The sequence below is a fragment of the Triticum aestivum genome, chromosome 7A (assembly GCF_018294505.1).
Source record: "Triticum aestivum cultivar Chinese Spring chromosome 7A, IWGSC CS RefSeq v2.1, whole genome shotgun sequence".
In the NCBI taxonomy this organism is placed as follows: domain Eukaryota; kingdom Viridiplantae; phylum Streptophyta; class Magnoliopsida; order Poales; family Poaceae; genus Triticum; species Triticum aestivum.
Genome location: NC_057812.1, coordinates 111,319,185 through 111,325,538, shown reverse-complemented (window position 1 = coordinate 111,325,538; position 6,354 = coordinate 111,319,185).

Sequence of the window (6,354 nt, the reverse complement as noted above, 5' to 3'; positions counted from 1 at the left end):
AAAAAATAAAGACAACTCCTATGGCTCCTGCCGGTTGTCATACTCATCGACATGCAAGTCGTGAATCCTATTACAAGAACATGATCAATCTCATACATCACATATATTCATTCATCACATCCTTTTGGCCATATCACATCACATAGCATACCCTGCAAAAACAAGTTAGACGTCCTCTAATTGTTGTTGCATGTTTTACGTGGCTGCTATGGGTTTCTAGCAAGAACGTTTCTTACCTACGCAAGACCACAACGTGATATGCCAATTGCTATTTACCCTTCATAAGGACCCTTTTCATCGAATCCGTTCTGACTAAAGTGGGAGAGACTGGCACCCGCTAGCCACCTTATGCACCAAGTGCATGTCAATCGGTGGAACCTGTCTCACGTAAGAGTACGTGTAAGGTCGGTCCGGGCCGCTTCATCCCACAATACCGTCGAAACAAGATTGGACTAGTAACGGTAAGCATGTTGAACAATATCAACGCCCACAACTACTTTGTGTTCTACTCGTGCAAAGAATCTACGCAATAGACCTAGCTCATGATGCCACTGTTGGGGAACGTAGCAGAAATTCAAAAAATTTCCTACGTAACACCAAGATCTATCTATGGAGAGACCAGCAACGAGTAGAAAGAGGAGTGCATCTACATACTCTTGTACATCGCTAAGCGGAAGCGTTCAAGTGAACGGGGTTGATGGAGTCGTACTCGTCGTGATTCAAATCACCGATGATCAAGTGTCGAACGGACGGCACCTCCGCGTTCAACACACGTACAGCCCGGTGACGTCTCCCACGCCTTGATCCAGCAAGGAGAGAGGGAGAGGTTGAGGAAGACTCCATCCAGCAGCAGCACAACGGCGTGGTGGTGATGGAGGAGCGTGGCAATCCTGCAGGGCTTCGCCAAGCACCTACGGGAGAGGAGGAGGTGTCACGGGAGGGAGGGAGGCGCCAAGGGCTCAGGTATGGATGCCCTCCCTCCCCTCCACTATATATAGGGGCAAGGGAGAGGGGGGAGGCGCAGCCTTGCCCCCTACTCCAAGAAAGGGGTGCGGCCAAGAAGGGGGGAGGAGTCCATCCTCCCCAAGGCACCTCGGAGGTGCCTTCCCCCTTTAGGACTCTCCCCTTTTTCCTTTATCTTGGCGCATGGGCCTCTAGGGGCTGGTGCCCTTGGCCCATGTAGGCCAAGGCGCACCCCCTACAATCCATGTGGACCCCCGGGGCAGGTGGCCCAACCCGGTGGGCCCCCGGGACCCTTCCAGTGGTCCCGGTACAATACCGATGACCCCGAAACTTGTCCCGATGGCCGAAACAGGACTTCCTATATATAAATCTTTACCTCCGGACCATTCCGGAACTCCTCGTGACGTCCGGGATCTCATCCGGGACTCCGAACAACATTCGGTAACCACATACAAGCTTCCTTTATAACCCTAGCGTCATCGAACCTTAAGTGTGTAGACCCTACGGGTTCGGGAGACATGCAGACATGACCGAGACGTTCTCCGGTCAATAACCAACAGCGGGATCTGGATACCCATGTTGGCTCCCACATGTTCCACGATGATCTCATCGGATGAACCACGATGTCAAGGACTCAAACGATCCCGTATACAATTCCCTTTGTCTAGCGGTATTTTACTTGCCCGAGATTCGATCGTCGGTATACCGATACCTTGTTCAATCTCGTTACCGGCAAGTCACTTTACTCGTTCCGTAACACATCATCCCGTGATCAACTCCTTGGTCACATTGCGCATATGATGATGTCCTACCGAGTGGGCCCAGAGATACCTCTCCGTTTACACGGAGTGACAAATCCCAGTCTCGATCCGTATAAAACAATAGATACTTTTGGAGATACCTGTAGTGCACCTTTATAGTCACCCAGTTACGTTGTGACGTTTGATACACTCAAAGTACTCCTACGGTATCCAGGAGTTACACAATCTCATGGTCAAAGGAAGAGATACTTGACATTGGCAAAGCTCTAGCAAATGAACTACACGATCTTTTGAGCTAGTCTTAGGATTGGGTCTTGTCCATCACATCATTCTCCTAATGATGTGATCCCGTTATCAACGACATCCAATGTCCATAGCCAGGAAACCATGACTATCTGTTGATCACAACGAGCTAGTCAACTAGAGGCTCACTAGGGACATATTGTGGTCTATGTATTCACACGTGTATTACGATTTCCGGATAATACAGTTATAGCATGAATAAAAGACTATTATCATGAACAAAGAAATATAATAATAACTTATTTATTATTGCCTCTAGGGCATATTTCCAACAGTCTCCCACTTGCACTAGAGTCAATAATCCAGTTCACATCGCCATGTGATTAACACTCACAGGTCACATCGCCATGTGACTAATACCCAAGAGTTTACTAGAGTCAGTAGTCTAGTTCACATCACTATGTGATTAACACTCAATGAGTTTTATGTTTGATCATGTTGCTTGTGAGAGAGGTTTTAGTCAACGGGTCTGAACCTTTCAGATCCGTGTGTGCTTTACAAATCTCTATGTCATCTCCTAGATGCAGCTACCACGCTCTATTTGGAGCTATTCCAAATAACTGTTCTACTTGGAGCTATTCTAAATTATTGCTCCATTATATGTATCGGGTCTCTCTACTCAGAGCTATCCGGATAGGTGTCAAGCTTGCATCGACATAACCCTTTACGACGAACTCTTTTACCACCTCCATAATCGAGAAAATTCCTTAGTCCACTAGTTACTAAGGATAACTTTGACCGCTGTCCTGTGAGCCATTCTTGGATCACTCTTGTACCCCTTGACTGACTCATGGCAAGGCACACTTCAGGTGCGGTACACAGCATAGCATACTGAAGAGCCTACGTCTTAAGCATAGGGGACGACCTTCGTCCTTTCTCTCTATTCTGCCGTGGTCGAGCTTTAAGTCTTAACTTCGTACCTTATAACTCAGGCAAGAACTCCTTCTTTGACTGGTCCATCTTGAACACCTTCAAGATCATGTCAAGGTATGTGCTCATTTGAAAGTATTATTAAGCATTTTGATCTATCCTTATAGATCTTGATGCTCAATGCTCAAGCAGCTTAATCCAGGCTTTCCATTGAAAAACACTTTCAAAATAACCCTATATGCTTTCCAGAAATTCTACGTCATTTCTGATCAACAATATGTCAACAACATATACTCATCAGAAATTCTATAGTGCTCCCACTCACTTCTTTGGAAATACAAGTTTCTCATAAACTTTGTACAAACCCAAAATCTTTGATCATCATCAAAGCATACATTCCAACTCCGAGATGCTCACTCCAGTCCTTGGAAGGATTGCTGGAGCTAGCATACCTTTTAGCATCCTTAGGATCGACAAAACCTTTCTGATTGTATCACATACAACCTTTCCTTACGAAAGTTGGTAAGGAAACTCGTTTTGACATCCATCTGCCAGATTTCATAAATGCAGCTTATGCTAACATGAATCCGACGGACTTTAAGCATCGCTACGGATGAGAAAATCTCATCGTAGTCAACTCCTTGAACTTGTGAAAAACTTTTCGCCACAAGTCGAGCTTCATGGACGGTGACATTACCATCCACGTCCGTCTTCTTCTTAAAGATCCATTTATCTTAATGGCTTGCCGATCATCGGGCAAGTCCACCAAAGTCCATGGATCCGTTCTCGGATTTTATGGCCTCGAGCCATTTATCGGAATCCGGGCCCACCATCGCTTCTCCATAGCTCGTAGGTTCATTGTTGTCTAGCAACATGACCTTCAAGACAGGATTACTTACCACTCTGAAGTAGTACGCATCCTTGTCATCCTACGAGGTTTGGGAGTGACTTGATCCGAAGTTTCATGATCAATATCATAAGCTTCCACTTCAATTGGTGTAGGTGCCACAGGAACAACTCCCTGTGCCCTGTCACACACTAGTTGAAGAGACGGTTCAATAACCTCATCAAGTCTCCACCATCCTCCCACTCAATTCTTTCGAGAGAAACTTTTCCTCGAGAAAGGACCCGATTCTAGAAACAATCCATATTGCTTTCGGATCTGAATTAGGAGGTATACCCAACTGTTTTGGGTGTCCTATGAAGATGCATTTTATCCGCTTTGGGTTCGAGCTTAATCCTGAAACTTTTTCACATAAGCGTCGCAGCCCCAAACCTTTAAGAAACGACAACTTAGGTTTCTCTAAACCATAATTCATACGGTGTCATCTCATCGGAATTACGTGGTGCCCTATTTAAAGTGAATGTGGTTGTCTTTAATGCCTAACCCATGAACGATAGTGGTAATTCGATAAGAGACATCATGGTACGCACCATATCCAATAGGGTGCAACTATGATGTTCGGACACACCATCACATTATGGTGTTCCAGGCGGTATTAATTGCGAAACAATTTCCACAATGTCTTAATTGTGTGCCAAAACTCGTAACTCAGATATTCATCTCTATGATCATATCATAGACATTTTATCCTCTTGTCACAATGATCTTCTACTTCACTCTGAAATTACTTGAACCATTCAATAATTCAGACTTGTGTTTCATCAAGTAAATATTCTCAACATCTACTCGAATCATCTGTGAAGTAAGAACATAACGATATTCACTGCATGCCTCAGCACTCATTGGACTGCACACATCAAAATGTGTTACTTCCAATAAGTTGCTATCTTGTTCCATCTTATTGAAAACGAGGCTTTTCAGTCATCTTGCCCATGTGGTATGATTTGCATATCTCAAGTGATTCAAAATCAAGTGAGTCCGAACGGTCCATTTGCATGGAGTTTCTTCATGCATATACACCAATAGACATGGTTCGCATGTCTCAAACCTTTCAAAACGAGTGAGTCCAAAGATCCATCAACATGGAGCTTCTTCATGCATTTTATACCATTATGACTTACATGGCAGTGCCACAAGTAAGTGGTACTATCATTACTATCTTATATCTTTTGGCATGAAAATGTGTATCACTACGATCGAGATTCAATAAACCATTCCTTTAGGTGCAAGACCATTGAAGGTTTTATTCAAATAAATAGAGTAACCATTATTCTCTTTAAATGAATAACCGTATTGCGATAGACATAATCCAATCATGTCTATGCTCAACGCAAGCACCAAATGACAATTATTCAGGTTTAATACTAATCTTGATGGTAGAGGGAGCGTGCGATGTTTGATCACATCAAACTTGGAAATGCTTCCAACACATATCGTCGGCTCACCTTTAGCTAGTCTCCGTTTCATTCCGTAGCTTTTATTTCGAGTTACTAACACTTAGCAACCGAACCGGTATCCAATACCCCGGTGCTACTAGGAGTACTAGTAAAGTACACATTAACATAATGTATATCCAATATACTTCTATCGACTTTGCCAGCCTTCTCATCTACCAAGTATCTAGGGTAATTCTGCTCCAGTGGCTGTTCCCCTTATTACAGAAGCACTTAGTCTCGGGTTTGGGTTCAACCTTGGGTCTCTTCACTAGAGCAGCAGCTGAATTGCCGTTTCATGAAGTATCCCTTTGTTCCCTTGCCCTTCTTGAAACTAGTGGTTTCACCAACCATCAACAATTGATGCTCCTTCTTGATTTCTACTTTCGCGGTGTCAAACATCGCGAATACCTCAAGGATCATCATATCTATCCTTGATATGTTATAGTTCATCACGAAGCTCTAGCAGCTCGGTGGCAATGACTTTGGAGAAACATCACTATCTCATCTGGAAGATTAACTCCCACTTGATTCAAGTGATTGTTGCACTCAGACAATCTGAGCACAAGCTCAACAATTGAGCTTCTCTCCTTAGTTTGCAGGCTAAGAAAATCGTCGGAGGTCTCAAACCTCTTGACGTGGGCACGAGCCTGAAATCCTAATTTCAGCCCTCGAAACATCTCATATGTTCCGCGACGTTTCGAAAACGTCTTTGGTGCCTCTACTTAATCCATTTAACTAAACTATCACGTAGTTATCAAAACGTGTATGTCCGATGTTCGCAACATCAACAAACGACGTTGGGGTTCAGCACACTGAGCGGTGCATTAAGGACATAAGCTTTCTACTGATTGCATAATCGCTACTATCAACTTTCAACTATATTTTCTCTAGGAACATATCTAAACAGTGGAACTAAAACGCGAGCTTACGACATAATTTGCAAAAGGTCTTTTGACTATGTTCAGGATAATTAAGTTCATCTTATGAACTCCCACTCAGATAGACATCCCTCTAGTCATCTAAGTGATTACATGATCCGAGTCAACTAGGTCGTGTCCGATCATCACGTGAGACGGACTAGTTAACGTCGGTGAACATCTTCATGTTGATCGTATCT